The sequence below is a fragment of the Natator depressus genome, chromosome 17 (genome assembly GCF_965152275.1).
Source record: "Natator depressus isolate rNatDep1 chromosome 17, rNatDep2.hap1, whole genome shotgun sequence".
Classification (NCBI taxonomy): domain Eukaryota; kingdom Metazoa; phylum Chordata; order Testudines; family Cheloniidae; genus Natator; species Natator depressus.
Window position 1 is genome coordinate 8220334 of NC_134250.1, and position 25706 is coordinate 8246039.

Consider the following 25706-nt stretch of genomic DNA (forward strand, 5'->3'; position numbering starts at 1 on the left):
GGATCTCAATAAACAAATTTTGAAACGGAGCGCCAATTGTTTGACTCTTTATTCTTCCTTGTTTTCCAGTGGGTAGCTACTCAAAAACAGGAAGCAGGGTGTGCTTTGGACTGTGGGATCCCAGCACTGCAGAGGCAAACCACTTCACTGGAAAAAACAAAAAAACATGAAGCAAAACAAAAAAACCCAAAGCACTCGCCTTAAAACTACATCCCTTACTCAGTGGCTGCAGCTCCTCGGGCATTATCTGAGCATCTGCCCTTCCCCAGTAAAACCAATTTCTGCTGCAACTTCTGCTGCTCTTTGCATCCAGTGCCTTTTAGCCTGGCTTTCCCCGTGCTTTTTCCAAATGGGGATTGGTTTCGTTTCACTGGCAATCCCTCCCCCATTTCTTAATGCTAATGTTCTCTTCCCACTTCTGCACCGGGGCCAGAGAAGTCCAAGTCCAAGAAAATCTCAACTCCTTGGTGGGATTGTAATTAGACTGTAAAAGATCCATCCACAATACCATCCCTCCCTTCTGCTGGCCTGGTGAGCTGTTCTCTGGAGTTTGTGCTCCTCAGGAAATTCCACCCCACACGATCCTAACCCTGGGACCCTGTTACAGAAGTACTTGGGGGATTGGGGTAGAGATATGTCAATTTCAAATGAAATCATCTCGTCCATGGTGAGGTGGCGAGATCTATTTCCCTTCCTTTTCCCTCTCCGTGTAGAAACCAGGAGCAGGGTTAGAAAATACAAAATCCAGGCTATTCCCTAACTAAGTAGCACTAGGACATTGGAAATAGACCCAGGTTTTACAAGCCAAGTCTCAAAGCCGGCTCCACCATCAGATTTTATGCTTCAAAACCTAGAGGACAGAAAGTGGATGTGGATACCAAGTGACACCCAACGCAAGGACCCTGTGTACTATGGAGATGGGAGGAATGCGTCTAGCTACAGAATACTAAAGCACTGGCCCTTTAAGGCCAGAATTTTCAGAAGGGCTCAGTCACAATTGAGGCCAGATTTTCATAAGAACTCAGCTCCCATTCAGACACCAGAATAAGAGAGTAGATTTTCACTAGTGCTTAGCACAATGGGGGCAAAACCTGGGCTGTTAAATGTCGCAACAGGAGGCGCTGAGGGGTTGAGCACTTTGGAAAATCTGGCCCCGGATGTGAGTACTAAGCCTTTCTGAAAATTCTGGCCCTAAATCGCTTGGGTGAGGGGAAACGCTTCAGCTTTGGTAACAGATCAATTACTCAGGAGAGGCTCCAGTGCTATGTACCGGCACACTCTTTCACCCACAAACAAGACAAAAAACAAAACAACCCCCCTCCAAAAAAGCCAACCCCCACCCCACCTTGCTCCCCCCCAAAAAATCAAAGCAAACAAAAACAGAAAAATCAAGGTCATTTTAAACAACACACACGCACACAAATCAATAGAGGGATGCACACACCCCAATCAGACTGAAGAGAGGCCATGGTCTACAGCACAGCAGGGCAAATGTTGCGGCATGAAGCTCTGACCAAGGTTTTCAATCAGAACATGAAAAGATTTTTAGGTTCCTCAATTTTGATTCCCTGCCCCCACTGCCTTGAGACACCTTAAAAGAGAGGTCTGATTTTCAGAGGAGTGGGGGTTCAGAATTCTCCCAATAAACACAAGACCAGAGGTCAGATTTTTAAAAGGTATTTAGGCGCTTAAAGATGCAGATAGGAACCTCATGGGGATTTTCAAGAGCATCTAGATTCCTCTTTGACTTGTCAAATCAACTTAAAAAAAAAAACAGATTACTAGTTTGGTTGACAAAGGTAATAGTGTGGATGTAACACACAGCCTTCTGCAAAATATTGGATTTGGTACCACAGAATATTCTGATTAAAAAACTAGAATACAAAAATTACACATTAAATAGCTAACTGATAGGTCTCGAAAATGTAATTGTAAATAGGGAATCATCACGGGGCGGGTGCTTTTTCAGTGGGGTCTCATCAGGATTGGTTCTTGGCCCTATACTGTTTAACATTTTTTAATCAAGGACCTGGAAGAAAACAAAACATCATTAGTGATAAAGTTTCCAGATGACACAAAGTCGGGGAGTAGTAAATAAAGAAGAGGCCAGGTCACTGAAACAGCCATCTGGATCATTTGGTAAGCTGGGTGCAAACAAGCAATATACATGTTAATATGGCTACCAAAAATTTCTTTAAAAAAAAAAATCACATCTATGAACAAAGAACATAGGCCACACTTACAAGACAGGGGACTCTATCCTGGGAGCAGTTAACTCAGACTTGGGAGACATGGCAGGCAGGCAATCAGCTGAACATGAACTCCCATTGCAACAGTGGCCTTATCTATTAATCTATTTAACTACATTGATTTGGAAATTGATTTAATTAAGTCAATTTCATTTCTGTGTGCAGACCAACCCATATGCTCATGAGAGTAGGGCTGCAGGATCATGTCCTACATACAGAAATGGGCTTCAGGAGTGAAAGGACCATGTAACTTAAAATTTACTTCTTATGGGCCCAGTCTCTATAGAGGTCTCTCCCTCCCTTATTCATTTGACAGACCTGCTCATGAACATTTCACTTGTAAATCCCCACTGCTCTTTGCAGGCAGAGAGACCAATAGAGGAGGGGAGAGAATTTAGGAGCAAATCAAGGGACTTAAGAATGTGTATTAGTAGAAAAGCGTATGATCAGAGTGTTAGAGGAAAGCGCATTGTCTGAGAAGCATCTGCTGTGCTGTAAAGAAAGGCTAAGTGATAAGAGTATCTAAAAGAAAAAACAAAAACACCCTCAATTATCTTAGGCCTGCACCAAGTATGACACCTCTGGAAAGCCAGAAGAAGTGGCAACATGAATGTGCCAAACCCTCATGAAAAGGGTATTTCATCTGGGGTGAGGGTTGCATTCAACTGTTTCTCATTTGTGCAGAACAGGAATAGCACCTGCAACATTGCAGCCTACGCTATTTGCTATGGCTATTAAATGCTCCACTGTGGCCTTTAAGGGGGCATGAAAAAGCAGTTAACGCAGACCTGGGTAAATGCAGAAAAATTTCCCATTGATATTCCGCTGAACCTTAGAGAATGGGCTTTGGCCACATTCATGTTCACTTCCCACGAACATTCCTAGCATGAACTCGGAAAGCAAGTTTTTAGGGCACGTGCGCAGACAATGGCAGAAGGAATCACGTGGATCAGAGATCTGCAGTGAAGCTGCAAGAGGACAATTTTGCCTGTTAGATTTTAATTATCATTATATATATTGCCATAGAGCCTAGAAGCCCCCTCATGGACCAGGTCCCCATTGTGCAAGGTGCTGTACAAACACATGACCTTGCCCCCCAAAATTTGCAATAGAAATAAATGTTTATCCTATCGAATGAGAAAATGTAGAAGTGTTTTCATGCCCCAGTGAACGTTCACGGTGGCATGTCATCTACTGAATGGAAGAGATCTCTTCACTGCTGTTCTTTAGAGTGAACTGAGCTGTAGCTGTCTTAGTACATCCCCTGCCATACACAAGATCTTTAGGGAGGCATGTGTTTAATAATGTGCAAAAGATGCACAGCTTGGAGGCTTGCATTCTGGATGATTTCTCTTCGATTTGCTCATCGCTTTGTGAAATGCTTCACTGATGCTCATGACTCTTTTAGGTAAGAGCAACGGCAGTATCAAGGATGTACGTTTGCCACAAAACAGCCCAGAATTAATGCTTCTTCAGCGACTGACCCACAGCTTTGACTATCATGCTGCCATCTTCCCACAACCAGTCCACTCGAAAAAACAGCTGTGGAAAGAAGAGCTCTTCCATTCAGAATAGGCAAGAGGTTAGGCAGTGCGGGTGAGCCTCCTGATTATTGAAAGGACAGCTCATGAGTTCAAATAAAAATGAGGACACACAAGAGAGGATCGTGATCTCTGCAAAGCCAGGCTGTAGCATCATCTATGCTTGTAGGGCTCCTACGATCACATGGGAGTATTGGCCTGTGGATCCACATAGTCAACAACCCATTGGCCATGCTCGTTACTCATCCTCCCTGAATCCACAAACATGCCTTTGACCACAGCTATGGATTGTGCCAATGGGGAGTATTACTCTGCAGCCATCAAACACGTTACAGTATATACACATTAAAACATCTGGACTAAGCCAACCTTACCAACTATACTACTCACCCAGGGAGGGGTCTTGTTTACTGATGTGTTTTTGGCGGGCAAGTAAACCAAGCCTCAAGTTTTCCCAGTACCATGGAATACCATCCCTACTCCAGACCAACCACCATCACCAAAGCCATTGCAGTTGATGGAAAGACTCCCACTGAGTTCATTGGGTTTTGGATAAGACCCTTCGAGCCTGATCCTGAGAGGTGCTCATCACCCTGCTGGATCAGGCCTTGAAATGCCTTCTGAAAACTCATTTCTGCCGGGGTATCTAACACAGTGGAGTTAGAAACATTTTCTCTCTTAGATCTTTATTGTTTCTACTTGGAGGCAGTGGGTCTAGTGGATAAGGCACTGGCCTGGGACTGAGCAGACTTGTTCCCCACACCCCCAGCTCTGCCAGTGGCCTGCTGGGTGACCTGGGGCAAGTCACATTACCGCTCTGTACCTCAACTTCCATTCCTGTAAAATGGAGATAATAATACTGGCCTCCTTGGTCAAGTACTTTGAGCTCTACTGTTCAAAGACAATGTAAGAGCTAGGTTTAAACACTGAATAGATCCAGCAAGATATGCACATATCCAGTCAATTAACCTAAGTAACGATGCAATCATGCAGCTCTATCCCTCCCCCCATCCTCTCTACTCTGATGTGTCCTCACACTTAAGGTCTAAATTGTAAACTTCCTTGGGGCTGGGACAGTGTCTGATTACACATCTTCTGTGCTGCACCTAGTACATTTCTAGGCACTATGAAATAATAGTCATCATGGTAAAAGGTGGGCAAATAAGTCTGCTGTATGAGTTGGTAAGTTGTCCAGGACATTTTTTGCATGGCTGGACTTATCCCATTGGTGTCTTATTGGAAGGATTCTGTAAACCTGGACAAAGCAAAAATGAGAGCTTTCTTGTAAGTGTTCCATTTGTATTGGGGAACAGAACGCAGGTCTGATGCTGCTTGGACTCAGTAAGTATTATAAAATGCCTAGAGAGGAGCATTGTTTTAAAGAGGCAGCCATCTGAAAGAAAGAACTGGTGAGCTTCGACTTGGCCTTTGGACAGGTTTCATGGCATTGCATTACAATAATGTTCTGTCACAGTCAGTAACCTGGACCTTGGCCTGTTTCCACACATTTTGAGCCATCCAACTAATTAAATGGATATTGTTTTCTGGTCCATGTCTCATACCCTAATGCTATTTTCCCCCCTCTCTGCCCCTCGCTTAGCCGTGGTGTCAGGAGTGATATTGCAATTGGCCTTTTCCCATCGTTGTCCTACACACCTCATTAATTCTTTTCGGCAGAAGATCATGGTCATTATGTTTTGGAAAAGCTGATGGGCTCTTCAGAGGGCTGAGGAATGCAGTTTCCCAGAAGTGCCAGCCTCAGGAATTCTCTCCCGAAGGAGGCAAGAGGAGCGTGGCTATTTTAGCAGGGCTGCAGGAAGGGAAGTTAGAGACAGTACTTGTGAAACACCAGCCATCTTTTGCACTAGGGACTTTAAATGAGGATACTGTTACTGGAAATGGAATACAGAGGTCTTCATTTCTAAGGCACTGGTTCAAATCCAGCTCCAGTAACTGAAAGCTGTCCTCTTCCCATGGCTATTTAGCAACTTATATTAAGTCCACTAGGAATTCAAGTTCACAAGTGCCTATGTGCCCCACAATACACAACATGATACACACTAGTTGGGCCCCTCGTAGATAGGCTCAGTACAGAAACTGGAATGAATGGCTGGAAGACACCTCCTAGAGGCCATCCCTCCAGGACAGCAGGCAGCTTGCCCTGCTGCTGCCAGGCTATGCCTGTCCTGTGGCTAGAGAATTTCGGTCTTCAGGGCCGGCACCTCTCGCTGGCACTCCTAAATCCCAATTTAAATTTCAAACATGCGTTGCAGTCGGCTTGTCAGAGTTCATGCCATTGTGCTTGGCTACTTCCAATGGCTTGAGCACAAACAGCAGGCTTGTCTGCACCGGGAAATTTCCCCGTATAGCTATAGTGGAATAATGATAGTCCTACCACTCCATGGATACTGGTGACGTAAAGGCCTTGGGGACACTCTATTCCAGAATAAAATCACTTTTATTCCAGAATAAATTATTCCACCATAACAATACTCAGAAATTTCCCCATGCAGACAAGCCCTTAGGTCCCAGTTGGGCAGGCCTCACCACTTCTGGCAGGCCCATCAAAGAGCTGCATGGAGATCCCCATCCAACCCTGCCAGCCAGGCAGGATAGTGACTTCGTGGAGGAGACAATATAACTGGGGCTCATCAGCCCCCTGGTAAGAGATGACCATGAACACAAAGAAACCCCCAGGAGAAAAAGGTCTTTCAAAGGGGACCCCTCCCCCTTATGAAGAGTTTTGTTGAGTGCCCTCCATAGGTGCACAGGGCATTCTGCACCCTTCAGGCTTGGGCCTCTCAGAACCTCTGTCCAGGGCATCGCAAATGTTGATATCAGAGCAACAAGGAATCCATGCTCATTACCTCTTTCATGGAGCCCCCCTTCCCCACCCTGAACCTATACCATTTCCTTTTAAGAGGTGCGTTCTAATCACTCCTGTCTTACCCGGGCTTATCACTGCTAGCGGCCACCCCATCTCATAGCTCATTAACTTTGATGGTCATATGCTGAATCTCCATTACCAGTGGAAGAAGCCTTAGGGAATCTGACCACAGCATTTACTTAAGCAGAGAAGCAATTCCCTCCCACACAGTAGAAGCAGCCCAATGCTCATGCTCTTCTTGGTAACTTCTGAGTTTTGGGGCCATACAGGAGAACCTTGACTGTATGAACACCAATCTTACAAATGACCAGTTATGCAAACCATTTTTCCCTGATGGGGGTGGGGAGAAAAAGAAAAATCACATAAAAGAAGTGATGTCAATGAGGACTAGACTTCCCTTCCCATTCCAATGCCTTCTATGCAGCAGAAGTCAGTTTGCGGTGGTTTGAAGGACAAGGGAAAAGCAATGCAGTACATCACACTGCAACTTCTGGACCACTTGGAGGGGATCAATTTTATGAACTTTTCAGTTTTATGAACCCCTCAATCCCTTATATTGATTTCCATGTGGGCAAGATAAGCAAAGCAAGGTTATAAAAAACAACCCCCCAAACAGCTAAATGGTCTTGAGCCAGTCAATGCTTTCTGAGTCAGCAGCGTTCAGCTTGAGATGACCTCCGGGGAGCCCAACGTGGAAACCGCAACCATCCAGCATGCGTGGCACACCCTCCACAACACTACAGGTGCACAGTGGGCTGTCCTGGATGCCCCAGGCATGGTCGGTCTTGGCACAGCAAGCAACGCCACAGGTGGACCTGTTAAGCTGGCTTCAGAGGTGGAATGGGACCCCATCATACAGCTTGGTGATGATGTAGGCGTTCCTGGTTGTGGCTCTCTCCTGTTCTGTCTGAACTGCAGATATCATCAGCTGGATGGAGAAGGTGCAGCCCTGTCCAGATAAGATTTCTGCTATGCAGTCATTGGCAGGGTGCATCCCATAGATCCCTCAATGCTGGCAAGTGTGGCATTTACTATACCTTAACGATCAGTTTGTTGGCTGCATCCAGACGCCAGATGTTAGGTGGAGGAATATTGGCTAGGACTGGTATCCAGAGAAGTTTTGTTGGCTTCAGTGTGCCTGTGATAATTCTCATGGTATGATTAAGCGGTGCGTTTACTAGACTAGCATGGGCAGAGTTTAACCACACAGGGGCACAATATTCGCCAACCGAGAAGCAGAGAGCGAGCCCTGAACTACAGTGTTTGCACATTGGGTACAATGAGGCTACATTCTTGTCGTATACCCTGTGATTACCCCTTGGGAGGAAACCAAAGCTGGAACCAGTGAAATAAATCTATTGGATCATGGTTACTGTGGCCCTAGACCAGGGGTGCTGGAACACTGTAGTGGGGGTGCTGAGAGTCATTGAGCCAAACTGTAAATTCTGTATTTGATGGAAACCACTTCAAGCCAGGGGGTGCAGCAGCACCTTGAGCAGCCCTAGACAAGAACAAGGAGGTGCTATAAATGTTGGTCCTTCCCTTAAGGTGCTGCTGTTGAATAGTGAGAGCCTCCCAGCCACAACCGATTTCTAACTGAAAACCCCCAGTTAATAAGATAGGGGTTCTACTGCAATCAGTTTAGATGTGGTCCCTCCAGATCACAACTGAAAGCAGATTGGCAAGGGGGTAGCACGGGGAACCTTGCACTTAAGATAAGTATCACTTGAGTAAGTCTGGCACTGTTTCGGGTTGGTGAGGATGACCACACTCACTGAGCACACAGAAGGAGGCATTGTGGAGATAGAGGACGCTGGGACCCACTGAGGTGTGGTTCTGTACTTACCCTCCCAGAGCACACTGGGATTTCATTCCTTTCCTGCGGCACTGGTTAGGTCATGATGAGTCATTTCGGAGGCTGGAATGAACTTCCTGGCTTTCGAAACACAGGGTCAGGCAGCAGCTGGCTCAAAGCTGCTCCCCCACGAGGTTGGGGATGCCATTTCTGCCAGGGTAAACCTTACCTTGGACTCAACAACAGAGCCCTTAGGAGCCCACACCAACCCCGTTCCAGTCACCCAGCTCCGGGGGGGGGGGGGAATGTTTTGAGTGGAGATGCTTGTGAATTTTTTACAAGGGTCTATTTTTGAAATTTCATTAAACACCTCAGCGCATGCCAACGTGTCACATTCTGACCATTCGGCCAGTGGGCGAGAGATTTCTCCACAAACAAGGCCATTAAAGCCCAGTGAGTCGTCCCGCCCACCCCGTGCAGATCTTTGCATTCTCTCCTTCCCCACCTCAGCTGCATGGAGTGCCGTCATGTTTTGAAGCCCTCTCCCATCTCCACCTTTATTAAATATGACCCGTGTTTGATCCCAGCGCTCAGGCAAAGGGAAGCTGTGGTTTGAGAAAGGATCAAACATGAAAGGGATCGCTGACCATTTTGCTCTAGGCTCAGTCAACAGGTAGTGGAGGGAGTGGTGTACATATGCATTAGGGAAGTTCTAATCCTAATATTTACAGTCACAAGTGTGGCAAATGTAGAGGTGTTAGAGGTGGTGACAACCTAGGGGGACTATGAAACAAATAGCACTTTTATGGATCAAGGAGCAGCAGCAGCTGTTGGAATTTTGCTTTTAGGGGGAGGGGGGTAAATGGACACACTGCCCTTGCTTGGGGGTGAAAATTTTAATTCTGAAAAGGTACTCGACTCCCTCAACCATCCCTGAAGTTAATGGAAGTCGAGGGCACTCTCCCCTTTCAGCATCCTGCTCTTTCTGGCACATGATGAGAGGAAGGGGAAATCCTGCATTAGGAATAACAATCCTCGCTAGGAGAGGGCAATGTATACATACCTACATATACACACACCGGGGTAGGTTTCAAAGTGTGGCCTGTGTGTGGATGCAACAAGGTGCACACACATTATTTTTATGCATGGACTTTTGTGCACAGTTTACACACAAAAACCCATCTGCCCACACAGATCCAGCACCGATGCCTTTTTTGCTTTGCACATTGATCATTTCCAAGGGCAAACAAGCATGGAAGAGCGTGTGCACACCCAGTTCACGCACAAAGTTATCAGCTCACCAAAGGAGTCTTCCTGGAGACCCCCTTTGAAAAGAAATGTAGCCCAGTCTCCTTTGTTACAGCAGTGCAATTCCATTAACATCAATGAACTTCCATAGATGCAGATGAGAACTGAATAGGACTCACTAAATTCAAATCTTTGCATGATGCACGACTTGGTTAAAAACTGGACCACCACAAATAACGCTATGGCCCATGCTGTGTTCTTCCCCTTCCAGCAAACTGATTAAGGACAGCCCTTTCAGACAAATGTTCTACTGAGGGCTTGGCCACACGGTGACATCGTGCACAGCCAGCTGGTGTGCATCTACCGTGCACAACGAGCCCATTGTACACGATGAGCCCATTGTGCACTCTCATCTTGTGGACTCTGCTGCCGTGCGCTAAAAGTTCTGTTGTGTGCTTGGACATAATTTACTGCAGTGAAAGAGATTAAGCTGCCAGCTTAAAGTTATTTTTAAGAAATCCTTGCCAGGGTTACAAATACCAGGTTAGAATTTTTTTGTATGTCTGGGCCTGTCTACAAAGAGAAATTTATTGCCGTTACTACCTCACGATAGTTATATTGATATAAGGCCCTGGGTGGACACTCTTACTAGGACTACCAGTGGTCTTTTGCGGTTTACTTTGCTTTGCAAGTGACACAAGCTAAAAAAAAAAAAGCCACTGTTCTTTCCAATAAGAGCGGACCCATGGGGAATTATACCAGTATAACTATAGCAATATAATTTACTGCCATTTCTATATCAGTATAAATATACCTACAGGGACAAGCCCAAATTTACTTTTCACCATTGATGCAGTTTGGCTTGCAAAAAGTAAACAGTTTGATGACTGTGAAACTAAAATGGTCAGTTTCAGCTTTGAGTTGTCGCAAACGGCACAGCATAATTCTGCCGTGTTTTGATGGCAGAGAGAAACAAAAAAGAGTTTAAAAAATACCTAATGACTTTTAAAAAAAAAATTTGTTTTGTTTTGTTTGTTTTTAAATCTGAGTTTTGGGATGAATGTGCCGGACAGTGTTTCTTTAATGTTGTGCCGTAGAATCAGATCTCCTTTGTTGGTTAATGTTAGGCAACCGACTGGCTTCATGTTGATGGCAGTGGGAGGACTTCCATCTGAGCCCTTCTAATACGCAGTGTAACATTTTCAAAGTGTGCCTTGTAAGTCACGGGTGTAGAACACAAATCCTCAAGAGATCAAAAGATTCTGATGCTATATTAGCCTCCCACACACTGCACCAGTAAAGCAAGATGTGGCAGAGAACTTTTAAACAAAGAAAAAAAAATTGTCCTAACTGTTAAAAGTTTGCTAGGTCCAAATCTCAAGCAGAATTTCTAAGAATAACTAAGTCTTACCCCTACCCCCATCCCAATTAAGTTCTCACTCAACCACATGATGTGGCCCTGATGCAAGAAACAAGGGATAGAATTATATGGCCTGTGTTATGCAGGAGGTCAGACTAGATGATCGTTATAGTCCCTCCTGGCTTTAGAATACTATCAAAAGTAGTTTCATTTTCAAACGGTAGGCTAGTGGTACTCACATCTCCTATACCCTGCTTCACAAGCATAGCCCAGCATTTAGGCCCAAATCAGCAAGATGTTTCAGAATGTGATTTAGTGCTTCGCTGAATAAGGGCCTTAGCTTGTGGGTCTTCAGTAAGTATTGAGATTCTATATTCTACCATAACCAAGGTGGTCACTAATCTCCATTACAGACTGGTTCAGATCTGCCATGACAGCGAACAAGCCCATTTCCACCCCCCCCCCCCCCAAGAGACTCCCTTCTTAGAAGCCTGAGCCAAGAGCCTATCATACTGAATAGTGTCAGAAGTGGCTAATCTGTAGTGGACGTGGACACTGGGTTTAATACGTTTCAGTCAGACTGTAGATCGTTCAAAAATTCTCTGAAGGAACATCATGAGGTAGGTACTCCATCGGAAGGAAGAGCTACATACAGCACCAGTTCTACAGCAGTGCCTATCAGGCCCCCAATCCTACTCCCATAAAGGCCAACGGGAGTTCTGCTATGGACTTTAAGGAGCGAGGGCCCATTGCTGCTCCCATGCATCCTTCTACATGGAAGTTGGGCTCACTAGAGACCAGAGCTGGAAAGAGCCTATTTGCAATCCTACTTGTGATGGCAGATACTAGCAGTGGTGATTACTAAGATTTACCCAAAGCTAAAGAAAAGGGGTACTTGTGGCACCTTAGAGACTAACCAATTTATTTGAGCATATTTGAATGCATCCGATGAAGTGAGCTGTAGCTCACGAAAGCTTATGCTCAAATAAATTGGTTAGTCTCTAAGGTGCCACAAGTACTCCTTTTCTTTTTGCGAATACAGACTAACACGGCTGCTACTCTGAAACCTGTCAAAGCTAAAGGTTGATCCAGCCCTTGTCTTGGCAAGATCTTTGAGTCTTTCCTTTAAGATGAAGGACACACTGAAAATCGTAATTTCCTCCTCAGAATACTAAAAATCCAGTGAAGTTTCCAAACACAGAAGTGTATCATACATCTATTACCCACCGCCCCATAGTTACATTCAGTGAGCATGTGGAGGAAAGCAGCATTACAGGGAGCAAATGCTCAGAAGGCAGGTGGACAGAGCTAGTGGGCTGTTTGATGGAAGAGATCCTTCCCACTCAAAGCTTTACAGTCTTGCCTTAGACAGTAAATAATAGCGTTAGAAGTGATAGAAGGCTGGGCCATTATGGGCCAAATTTCCATACTGCCCTTTGCACTTGCAAGCCAGTGAAATGGAGAAACACACAAGCAGCTGGGAGCACGGTTACCTAACTGCCCAGTTCACTCAATCGACCTAGCCGGAGTAGTTAGTTACAGGAGCAAAGAGATTGTATATGGAGGCCACTTCAGGTTTGTCTGACAGTTTGGCCCTAAAGATCCTATAGAAAGCAGGGTTGCCAGTGAAAGTTTGTTTCTGCACACATTTTAGGGGGCGGGAAGGACTTGTGGAAAGGGGACACAGCAGCAGAATTAGACTGTCACTCAGATAATTAATGCTTTTCTCCCACACTTTGCAAATAGCCAGAGACTCTGTGTCGAGTGATAAATAGCCCCTTTGAAGTTTTCCTTTCTCAAAAGCAAAGCAAAGAAACACCTTCATAATCCAGCTTCAACTCCTTGTCCTTTGCAAAGACTTTAATACTCCTGTACCGGGTGTTTGTCATAATGCAGCATGTTTTAATCATATAAGGCCCGATTTACATCTTTGTGTGTGCGCGGTGCTTAGCACAACAGAGTACTGATTCACGACTGGGGCCTCTAAGCACTGTTAGAATACAAATAGCTTATACACTTAGTGGAGTTACACCATCATATAATCAGGGAAAGAGGAGGAGGATTGGGTACACTTGGTATAATTTAAAACATGACATGGGTTTGGTTGGTGACATGCTGCAAATTGTTTTCTTCTATTACCTGGGAAAAGAGATTTTTTTAAAATACATGTATTGTTTGGGAACAACATGTGATTCTATAGACAAATCTGGCTACATTTCATGTTGACAGGGATTGGGGTCAACAAATTAAACTCCACATTCACATAAAAGTCAGAGTGTTGCCTAAGTCAGGCATTTGGAACTGGTCCCAACAGGAAAGTCATCATTGAGATAAGCAGGTTTAAACTAAAACTTCAGGAAGTACAAGTTATTAGAAATTAGAGGACATGCCTATGGTGGCCAGCGGAGTGGACATTTTAGAAGGAAATACTTTTTCACATGTGTGATTAAACTGTGGAACTCATTGCCACAGGAAGTTGAAGCCAAGAATTTAGATTCAAAGGAGACTGGATATTTATCTAGTTAACAAGAATATCCTGAGTTGTCATAATTATGACGACAAAAAATTTGGAAGGGATATTAAACCTTGTGCTTCTAGGTTTAAGCCAAACTCTATTAGAGAGCAGGATGAGAACTATTATTTCACATCTGCTACTGCAGGGGTCTTATACCATCCTCTGAAGCTTCTGGTGACAGCCATTGTCCGAGTTAGGATGCTGCGTTTGACGGATCTTGAGTCTGATCCAATCTGGAAATCCTTACATTGCCATGATAAGGTGATTTCAGTCTCCACCATTTCTAATTTCTATGAAAGTTGGTATTCTCAGGACTGACTCTGTCATACAAACTGACCAGAATTATTTTCTGCAGACTGATCCAGTCTGAGCAGCTACAATATCATGAGATCGTTACATGCATTGCTTCAAAACTTAGAGTTAGCTCAAAATCATCATAGGGTGTAATACAAGGGACAAGACGAAGTGTTCTCAGACAATTCCACCTATGGAATAGGCACAAACGAACCTTTCTTCAACAATTTGTCATATCAGGCTCTGTTGCTTTAGAATCTGGATTTCTCCAGTCTCAAAGTTCCTCACTTTGCTAGGTGAATGCCTCTGCACAGAGAGAAAAGCTCTTCACCCAGACTGGGGTACCACCTGGGCCATGCGGTTATTCTTTGTGCAGAGAAAACACCAACAGTTCAGGAGGAGAAAAATCTAAGGCCTGTGCTGACCTTTCCAATCTATATACCTACTCTGACCTCTGTAATAGGAGGCTTCTACTTTAAGAATAGCTGTCAATATAGCAGGGAATTAGAGGGAGTTTTCGTTACCGGATTATATTTGTAAAGATGTTAGGCCATTGGTGTATATACTGTAAAGGATACCGTCATTTTTTTATTAAGCCTGGGATTGTCAAAAGAGCTCGAGGATGTTAGATGCCCAACTTCCATTGAATCAGGATGTGCCACCTAAATCCCTTAGGTGACTTTGAAAATCCCATTCCAAAATTATTATACTCATGGTTCCTTTGAAAATTCCAGCCTGGGTTTTTCTTATCCTCCTGCTTCACTTACAAGGTGAAAACAGGTTCAGTTAGATCACAATAAATATCAAAACAGTGAGGGTGATGGAAGTTCCTTGAAATGAATGCAAATGAAATCAACATTTGAGAAATTAACCTGCACTTGCAGGTGGTCATTGGGTTTAAGTGTCACCGCAATGCTATCTCCAAAAGAATCACAGCAAAAAAAGAACACAGTGCCCACCAAAACCCCAAACAAGGAATCATGAGCCAGAGCATGTCACCTTTAAGCAAGCAAGCTGTTAGTACTGAGGGAAGTTTTAGTGACCTATGGGATAGGAATTTGTGTGCAAAGAACTCATATAAAACTCTGAAGGTTTCAATCCATGTGCAATTGTACCTCCCAACTCCAGTTGAATTTTTGGTTTGAAGGACCCGAAAATCCCACAGAGTTCACAAAACCATGAATTTCACAAAACCATGAATTTCAATGAGTCCAACACAAAATAAGCCCAGGATCACTTGAGAATGGACCAAGACTTAAATCTTAACGATCCTATTGGCAAACTTAGTCCAAACTTTGAGTTTGAAAGGAAACTAGGAGACCTCTGCATGGCATGAAGGTTGCTTACAAAAACTACACATAGCATTCTCTCACGTTCACCATGTGCTTCTGGAATGGCTGTACGTTTATTCAGAAGACATTGCCAGGAGCAGTTTTAGGGAACCAAACCCAGAATGTTTGTGCTTCAATTACTTTTGTATTTTTTAGGGCTTAGTTTCCATTTGGTTGAAAGGATCATTCAGAAGAGACCCTGCTGCTGACAGAACAGAGCTACTCTACCAAAACCCTGAGATACTAGGACACAAGGAGAGATTAGGATGCATCTTCAGTAGACTTTCCTAAGTCTCTTTCTGAAGTGCCCAGTTACTTGCACAGGACATGTACTTTGTCCAGGCCATTCTGCTCTATTGAGCACTCATTTGTCTGATGACTTTCTGTTAATTTTTAAGGAGAAATGCAAGGAAAGATGCTTTGGTGCAAGTATTTTCAGGTGTTTCTGTTTTCTTGCAAACAATACAAAAAGTAACATCATATTGTGCCACTGCAGATGGCTTTACAATGTGCTCAATATCACAAAGGTACCCTACTTCTCACGCCCTCCAAGAACTCCTGCCTCTGTAAGTGGTTCCAGACATTGTAATGGAGAGCTTGTGAGTGCTGCCTTCAGATTGTAGGCTCTTTGGGGCAGGGGCTTTGTGCTGGGTTTGTACAGCACCTACCACAATGTGGCCCTAGTCCATGTTCGGGGTTTCTAGGCGCTACCACAATACAAATAATAAAATAATGTAGACTGAACTAGCAAATATGAAATCCTAGAGAGATTCCCCCTTCCAGTTTCCCATTAGACCTCTGGCTAGTCCAGAGAAGACACTGCCTCCAGTAATCCATGCCACATTTTATACTAAGCTTAATGCATGCTTGGCCAAGACAAGACTTTTGGTAGGAACCCACTGCAATGCAGCCAGTCTCAAAGTGGATGGGTATGTACCACAGTATGGAGTCTCATTGCTTTTACTTAAGGAGATCTCATTATCCTGGGGCACAACACCTACCCCCTCCACCGCGCCGTGAAATGCCTCTCCTACCTCCAGGTACCCTTCTCTCCCACCCCTGCGTTCTAAGACACTCACTCTGTTCTGGACTGGCCCTGCTGAGCCAGTCTTTATTTTGGGTGCAGGAAGTGACTAATGGGCGTGGGCAGACGACAGTGTTCTAGCAACATTCACCCTCAACAAAAGAAAAACACTGTAGGCGAGATGCAATTAAATGCAGATGAGGTTATTCCTGGAAGAGCTTTTTAAAACACAGAGCACACCTTGTCCCACTGGCGTGGTGAAGGGGCTTTCCGAGTGGCTTTTTCGCACACACGTTCCTGCTGTACAGTGTCAGGTGGAGATCAAAGACAGCTTCCAAACACACGTGGTTTGGGTCCTATAGCAGAGCCTGGGTGGGTTTCTTTCGAGGGGGCTAAGAACAACCTCCACCCACATCTCTCTTAGCAGGGGTGTAAGCTACAAGCTGCAGTTACTTGTAACACCATCATAGAGCTGCACCTAGAAGATCATGTACAATCCTAGGCATCTCAGTACTTGGGTATCTCCACACAGCAGCTGGGAGGTGTAACTCCCACCTTGGCTAGATGTAGGTGTGCTAAGTCGGCTCAAGCTAAGGCCTAGTGGTAGCAATGTGGCCATGGCAACATCCTGGGCTAGCCACTCGCGTCCATAGCCAGGGGGTCAGGTGGGAAAGTACTCAGGTAGCTAGCCTGAGCTGCTGCCTGTGTGGCCAACACCACATTGCTAATTTTAGGCACTAACCTGAGCAGAGCTAGCAATTGTATATCCACCCGAACGGGGAATTACACCTTCCAGCTGCAGCCTCGACGTCTCCTGAGAGAGTTGAGGGCAGAGAAACCTGTTTCCCTCCCCAGTGGAATTACCGTTTTCAGTTCCACCCCATACGATAGCGAGAAGCACTTTACAAACATTTAATATCAGAAAGATGCTGGCAAGCAGGCAGGAATTCACGGAACAGGTACCAAACGATTCCAGGACTGGATGGGAGAAGTGACCTAAGACTAAAGGCTTCAAATACATGTTGCTTGCCCAAATGACAACTGGATGGGGACATTATTAGTCGCATTGTGGTAACCGGGGATCAGGACCCCATTATGTCAAGCACTGTAGACGCATAGGATGAAGAGACAGACCCTGCCCCATCTTCACTGCAGCCAGGGGTGCGAACAGCAGGTCATGTAGACGCACCCGTGCTAGCCATACTCCAGCTAGCTAACTAAAAACAGAGGTGAGGACACTGTGGTGCAGGCTTTAGCTGGGGCTGCATGAACCCACCTGATAGCCCCCTCTGCCAGGTATGTACGATGCAGCCTGAGCTGTGGCATCCTCTCTTCTATTTTTAAATGAGCTAGGTAGAACGTAGGTTTGTCTGCACCAGTTACCATCTTCACCCCTGGCTGCAGTAGAGACATGTCCTGTGTGCTTGCTTAGGGTGTCTGTTTACTTATAGCTAAAGGGCAGGAACACCCAGGGCCTGATCCAGCTTCCCTTGCAGTCAGAGGAAAGGCTCCCATTGACATCAACAAAGGTCGCAGCGGGTCCAACTAGAAGAGGGAGGGGAATTGTTCAGGCTGGAAGGGAGCAGCAGGATGAAGCTGAGCAGAAGGAGAATCCTGGAGCTCTAGTTGACAGGCAGCAGAAGGCCGGCCCTGTGCCCGTCCACCCACTCCTTGAGGTGGCTCAGCAGAGCTCTGTTTAGCAGATGATATAACCAAGCTGGACTTTGCCTCCATAAAGCCTCAGCCGCTGCTTTAACGGCTGCTGAACATGGACCTGCTCTGGGTTGCCTGTCACTGCCTTTCCCACAAGCTATAGGTCACTGCATTCATCCAGCTAGTGACCCTTCCAAGAGACGAGGTCTCTAAAGCCCTGTCATTTGGCCCCTTCCCTTTCCCATGGAGGCAGCAGTCACCCTCCCGGGGAGCACCTCTGAAACCAGAAAGAAATTGGAAGGAGGATCCACTTTCTTGGACAAATTTCCTGCCGTCGTCAAGTCGTTTTGCAGGGAGAACTCGATCAGCGGAGAGGGCTGGCAGAGGCACTCTCCCAGAACCCAGCCAGGTGCACCAGGCACTGTGTCACCAGCTGGGGTGTGGAGGAGGTGGGGGTTGGGGGAAGGAAGGTCCCTTAGTCTTTGGCTGAGGCCTGAGGCCTTGAAACGGACAGGGTTTCCACCAGGCCATTTATAGAGAGACACAGAGAATGAGAGGGAGGGATGGACGAGCGGGGTGGGGGGTGGGGGGGCAAAACCAAAGAAAATTGCAAAAGTCAATGGCCTGGAACAGCAGTCAGCCTCAGCAACTGCAGTGTGAGTTTGATTCCCCTATCATAATCCTGAATTAAAAATTCAGGCAATTACCTGCATGGCTTCCCTCTGATTAGGCCGGGCCTGGGGCTCATTAATGCAGCCGCACAGAGGAAAGCCATTAGGGCTTGTGAAATGGAATGTTTCTCTGAGAACAGTTCCGCTTGAGGAAGAAGCCCAGCAAAAGGTAAGTTTCACACATTTCTGAGCAGAGAGTCACAGGCTACCCGGACGCCACCCCAGGCCGCGCAGCGCTCGCTGAAAGCTGCCTTTGTTTCTGACGCCTCCTTCCATGAGTTGCAGCTCGCCAATGGGAGAAGGAGCTGCTCCTCTCCCTGACTCAACTTGCAGCCAAGTCAGAAGCAACAAGGCGGGGGGACCCCAGGGAGCACACAAGCTTTACTGGAGAGGGTCAGTTTTTATGGGGATCATTTACCCATTCGTTAGGTTCCTTGGAGATGGGAGCAGCTCAGAGCCATCACACTCAGCCCCTATGGGGCAGGAACATGGGGTGGTGGTGTGAGGATTCGAAACAGAGTTCTCCATTGCTCTGACAGATTTAGGAGTCACATCAGGAAGCAACTGCTGAGCAATTTAATCCTGGGCCTACACTTCAGGCAAGAGCTTAGATTTTGATCCTCCCGTGGCCTTTACTCTCCCTGTGTGAGCTCAGTGATGAACAAAAAGCTCTTCGAAAGTCAAGGCCACGTCTACACTACTCAGCTGCAGCGGAGTCGCTGTAAGGTCTCCTGTGTAGCTGCCCTATGCCGGCGAGAGAGAGCTCTCCTGCTGGCATAATTAAACCGCCCCAATGAGCGGTGGTAGCTATGTCAGGGGGAAGAGCGTCTCCCACTGACATAACACTGTCCACACCGGCGCTTTTGTCAGTGAAACTTGTATCTGTCCAGGGTGTGGGGTTTTTTCTTTGTTGGTTTTCACACACCCGACCAACAAAAGTTTTGCCAACAAAGGGCTACTGTAGACAAAGCCTAAGACAGCCCTTCACTCAGAGACTAGCAGGAATGAGCACATTGTCTCCACAGTCCTATGAAGGTTTGGAAGGGAAGAGCAAGATCCCCATTATTAAACACAGACTTATCCCCTGCTTCTAATGACTTCAGTTTCCAGCTTTTGTCCCCCCCATCCCACTCTCTCTCAGGGCAGAAGGGAGCCTTGCAAGATTATGGAAGTTACAGGGGAGAAGAAATCTTCCAGATCACCTAGTCCATCTTCCCTGCCCATGCTCTACAGAATGAGCCCGCGCACTAGCCAGTGGTCAAGGGGGTGATACGCCACATCCTCAGCTAACTGCAGCTGCCAAGGAGATAGCAAACAGCAACTCAACAGCTCCTCCACCCTGCCGGGACTAGGCCAGGCTGGCCTAGGGGAGAACAAGAGCAAGTGGCCGTAGGCAAAGTTAAGGTTAAAAGCTACAAAAGCTCCTGACTGCCAGGCTTTGTGGTAGAAAGCAGAAATTCCTTCCCTACACCCAAAATAGCCCTAACTTCCCTCTCTGGGCTTTGGACAGTCCATACTGAGGCTCTGAGAAGGGAGCAGCTGGTCAGAGTGGGAGAAGATCGAGTGTGTTTTGAAAAATCCCCACTCATTCCCAAACCTGGCAGGTTAGGTTTGATCAGTGTTTCACTCTGAGGAATTAAGCTCACGACTCAGGCCTTAAGCCCTGGCATACCATAATAGAAACTCAGTACTTGGTGTACCACCTTGGTTATTGGAATCAATGTCACAATAATGGCTTCTTATTCCAATGCTATAAACCATCCTATGTAGTAAGGTTCAGAACCACTGCTTTATGCCTTTCATAACGGAACAAGTAGCCTCTGTGGCTGATGGGGAGAGGATGCAGCACTGCTGAACCTTATGAGAAATCACAGCACTAAACACAATAGTGTCTGATCCCACGTACGGTACCTCCATGTCCTACTTCATTGTCAGATCTGACCACCTCACATCCTTGAATGGATTTATCTTCACAACGGGAGAATGGAGACACAAACACACATCCAAGGCAATACAAATCTATGGTAGCTCAGGGAGTTGAACCAGGGTCTCCCAAGCCTGTCTGTCATTTTAAACAAAGATGAACCATAAGGTGGATGAGTTTACTGGTGTATAAATAGCATGTTTCAGCCCAAAGGGTCCCAAAGTGTTTTACAGAGTAAAGTTGACATACAAACTACATACAGGGAGCACTTCATTCACCCCAGAAATGCAGCTTCTTCTGGAGTGGAACACTCTAGGTGTTCAACAGTGCATGACACAAGTTATAGCTAGGGGAGGAAGTGAAAATTACCACATCGACTTGAAACTGCAGGGGGGATTTGGGAAACAGACTAGCATTTACGTGTAGCCTCTGAGCTCATTCTCTGCTCATAAAACACAGAGGCAGTCATTCATTGGCCATTTACTTCTGCCAATGAGCAGAACTCATCTTTGTTTCAACTTTGTGCCATCAAGGAAATTTCCTTTACTTAAAAAACAAAAACACAGAAAAAAAACCCAAAAAACCCAAAACCCATGTCTAGACTGAATACCAGACCCATCTGACACGCCGCATGCCATCAAAATACCCCCAGCAAATCAGATAACCCATATCACTTAGGGTCTGGCACATGACTGTTCAGAGACTGTAGATCCCCAAACACATAAGAAACTGCCACCTGGCCCCACTCCTAGAGAGAAACCTAACCGGCCATTAGTGTAAATCTCAATCCATTTGTAGGCTGCCCATCTCCTTTTCCTCACAGGGCCAAATGTTCTAAAGAACTCAGCTCCCATTTAGGCACCAAAATAAGCAGCTAGATTCAAGGGTGATCAATAACCAGCATACTGAACACTTCTGAAAATCTGGCCATCTGGGATCTGCTGGGTGCAGAGCACTATGGAAAAGCTAGCCCCAAACACGGGCGCTGAACACTTGAAAATTTGCCCCCGAACTCTTTCAAAAGTCTGGCCTACCCTTCACCTCTTCAAACCTCCAAAGGATGTTATTTCATCACAGCCACTGAAGGGGGAAAGAAATAGCTAGTGACAGAAATTAAAATCCTTCCCCAAACAATAAATGCACAAGCAGCCCTCAGGTGCAAATGCACTGTGAACTCAGAGAGCCCTCTATCCATCAGAATCACTTTTTTTTTTCAGCTGCGTTTGTGGCTCATTGGCACCCCACTGGCTCTCATGAAATACTACTTGGTTCCTTTTTGGGAGACTCAGACATAAAACTGATCTATCTTGTCCCTTTTTAAGGGTGTTTGTTTCTATGAAGATACCTTGCACCTAAAGAAACAAGGCAGCACAGCATTCCCCAGCAGACAGCATTGCTGGTTAGAATACTGCCAGGTGTCTGACCACTAGGCCACCACACCATACAGGAGCAAAGGGGAACAAGTTGGGGTCACTGACCACTATCTTTCCCAGCGGCTCCCAGTTACCTGTGCTGAAGAATTTTGTCCGATTGCCTGTGGAGCCTCCTGCCTGCCTCTCACACTGGAGGAGTTGGCGGCAGGTCTGGAGGAGTTCAGCTCCCATTGCTATGCTCTGAAAAGAAAGCGAGAGCAGCAGGTGAGAATGAGATCCAGATGAAACTCATTTCACCATAACACTTCAGCAAGGCCTGCTGCACCCTTCCTGTTGTGCCACCTACTGCTGAACCCCATCCAGCCCCTTTTTCCTCCCCAGGAGTTTCTCAGAGCTCTCCTAGGAAGCTCAGGGGTCACCTGCCATGACTTCTTTTCCTCTTTTTAAGCAAGCCCCATTTAAAGAAGCCATGTCACATAGCAATGTTCCTTCCCATTGGGAGTTGGCCTCAGCCCCCTCCAGAGAGAAACTCTCACCACTGCTGTGCTGGATGCAGCCTCTAAACATCTAGGTCTCAGTTCTGCAAAGATTTACGCACGTGCATAACTTGATGGCCCACCAGTAGTCCCAGGGACTTCGTTATCTTTGCAGGGTCAGGGCCTCGGTGTTCTTTTCTTGCCGCACTGAGCAACTATAGGCAAGGGGCTATGATCAGGCCCTGAATCCTGCCTATTGCTGGGACAGCTTTATTTTTTTAAATCCAAAGCCCCCTCTTTGGTTTTATTATTTAAAAAAAATACCAAGTACAAGCAGGTAAAGCAACTGGTCAATAGCTTAGATAGATGCATCCCAAAGAATTTAGCAAATTATATCTATCCAGCCCCACTGCAATGGGATGGAGAAAGGCACCCAGGTGGGAAGCACGCTTCACAGGTGAAGGAGGAGGGGAAAATGAGTCTCCAACAGTGACCGAGGCCCTGATCCTGCAATGAGCTCCATGCAGGTGGACCCCTGAGTCAGCCCCTTATAATTAAAGCTAAGATTTTGTCACAGATATTTTTAGTAAAAGTCACGGACAGGTCATGGGCAATAATGAAAAATTCACAGAAGCCCGTGACCTCTCCTTGACTTTTACTAAAAATATCCATGACAAAATAAGGAGCCTGTGCAACTGCAGATGGGCTGGGAACTCCAGGGCCCCCCACCACCTGTGGGGGCTCAGAGGTCCAGGGTCCTCCTGTGCTGGTGGCTCTGAGCTGCGGGTGTCCTCCTGGCTCCCACGGCTGCTGGGAGCTCAGGAGTTTCCCCCACTGCCCACAGAGGCAGAGATCTGTGGGGGTCCCCATGCTGCCCGGGGTAGCTGGGTGCTCCGGGGGTCTCCCCTGCTGCCCATGGCAGCGGGCAGCTGCTGGGGCCCCCCTGCCCCCTGGGGCAGCAGGGGTACCCTGAAGCTCCCTGCCTCCACAGGCAGCAGAGGACCCTGCAGCTCCCAGCCGGCGCTGGCTGAAGTCATGGAGGTCTTTGGAAGCCAAGGAATCCGTGACCAAATCGCAGCCTTACTTATAATTTTAAAAACCCACTTTTAAAAATATCCAGCTTTATTACAGTGGCAACTTAGAGCCCCAGGGTGCGAGGTGCTGTACAAACACGTGTGAGAGACAGTTCCTGCCCAGAAGATCTCATGGTCTAACCCAATAAAGGGTAGGAGAGGAAATGGTGGCCCAAAGTCACACAGCTGGCCACTGGCAGAGCTGCAAATAGACCCTAGAGCTACAATGTTGCAGTCTCTAACATCCCATTGGAGCACCCTGCCCTAATTTTTGACTTGACGCTTTTATTACTCACGTTGGGCTCAAGCCATCCCTGGCGTAACTTGATTCCAGTGGGGTTACGGCAGCCTGGAATGGCTTTCTCAAACATAAAAATAAAATGTTTACCTGCTCCTCGCCTGAGACTTTCTACATCAGCTTTTAGCCCCAGGCAGACTTTTATGGCTCACTTCTAAGCCCCAGACTGGAGGGTTCATACAATGGTGAGGTTAACATAACCTACTGTAGAATGTCACTGGAGTCATGGTATCATTTAACAAGGCTTCACTTATTAGAAGCCTTTGTATGAGGGGCTCAATCATTGTCAGAAAATGTGCCCCAAAATGGGATTTCCCACTTTTCTTTTAAACGACTGGACTTTCTTACTGTGCTTTAACCCAGAAGAAAAAGGAACTGACCCCAGTCTGTTGTCCTAATCATCTGACTATTGCTTTCTTCACCTTCTAATGGCAAGCAGTGTTAGGTTAAAGGCTACTGGCCAAATTCAGAAGGGGTGCAAGCAGGCACAGAAGTCAACAGACGTGAGCCAGCCATGAAAGTACCTTGGTACCTTTACGGCCCTCTTCAGCTTTGGTGTCAAGCAGCTCACAAGCACGAATACATTTATCCTCTCCAGACGCTTGGGAAGTAGGGAAATAGTCTTATCCCATTTCACACCTAGGGAACTGAGAGGTTCAAAGTCACAGGGGGAGTCTGGGGCAGAGCCAGGAGCTGAACCAGATCTTCTAACTCTCAATCCAGTACCTTGACCATAGACCATCCTGAATTGGATCCGTCTTGCTTCGGTCTGACCCAGTCTGGCCGTTCTTAGGAGAGAAAAGAGGTGGTGCTTAGAAATGCCTGTTAGACACCTAGCCTGCAGGACTTCAGCATTCATTTTCTAGGTCCCTATTTGAATTCCTCATAGCATCTTAGTGCTTAGGCTGTGGCCAGCCATACGGACCCACTCACTGACCCTTGTCCCTGGCAACCCTTGTGGGGGGGTGGGGGTGGAAGGGGGCTTCATAACCACATGTTGCTAAACTGAACCTCCTTTACTAGATCTTCATCACTCCCCCCTTTAAATAGAGATGGGTTGGCCCAGAAGAATGCTCCTGGGTGAGGAGTCAAGAAACCCCAAATCCTAATCCCAGCTCTGCCACTGACTGGTGTGGTCTCACCCAATCACTTCCTCCCTGCCTCAGTTTCCCTGTCTGTAAAACAGAGAGGATAGTGACCTACCTCATTGGGGGTGCTGTGGGGATTAGCTAGGGAATAGTTTTTACAGCACTTTGACCCTGAATAGCATTCTGGATTATTAATTATAAGAATGGCTTTTGGGGGAAGGAAGGGCCCTCTGCGGCCCTGTCAGAGCCTCAGGAATTCAGCCTTGTCCTTCCCACCCCATACAAGGCCTCACATCACAGCCACCATCCTTATGACCAATGAGGACTACTTCCTTCAGAACCCCCCCACCAGCGCTGCTCTTTTATTGCCCAGGCAAGTCTTTATGGACCAGACATTTCCCTCCATGAGAGCTGAGCATGATGCCTCGAGTGGTCAGAGAAGAATATGTGAAGCCACCCCTGAGCTGGACATAACACAGTAACTACTATTACCTCTAGTTTATCAATGGGGGAAACTGCGGCACACAGCCACAGAGCAAGTCAGAGGCAGAGCCAGCGAAATTCAGAATTATCTCAGTTCACCAAACTTTTGCAGCAAAGCTCCTGCCTGTCCTTTTCATGAGCAAGATGGCACCACTGGACCCTAAGCTCACCAGCCATTTACGGGCTGGCAGGGCCCTGCCTTGGCTGTTATACTTGGAAGAGCTCAAGAAAGCTTTGAACTGCTGCCAGGATGAGGGAGTCTGTCTCATCCCAGAAGTACATTCACTTGTAATTGCCTCCTCCATGCAGGCGAGCTGGGGTTCTGTTGGTATCCAATAAATCAATGGGCTGGCTCAGAATGCTGTTGAAAGCAAGAATGACAGGAGGTTGTGGGGGCTTGGGGCGGAACAGACAGGAGGAATC

At 46.5% G+C, this 25706-nt stretch overlaps 1 long non-coding RNA gene across 1 annotated transcript; it reads right to left on the minus strand.

The window, feature by feature from the left end:
- On the minus strand, window positions 1-24449 carry LOC142000566 (uncharacterized). Its single transcript, XR_012642274.1, has 3 exons — window positions 24237-24449; window positions 22000-22105; window positions 1-147 (listed from the first exon to the last, which is right to left on the minus strand). It is a non-coding gene; the product is annotated as an uncharacterized LOC142000566 (long non-coding RNA).
- Window positions 24450-25706: the final 1257 nt, after the last annotated feature.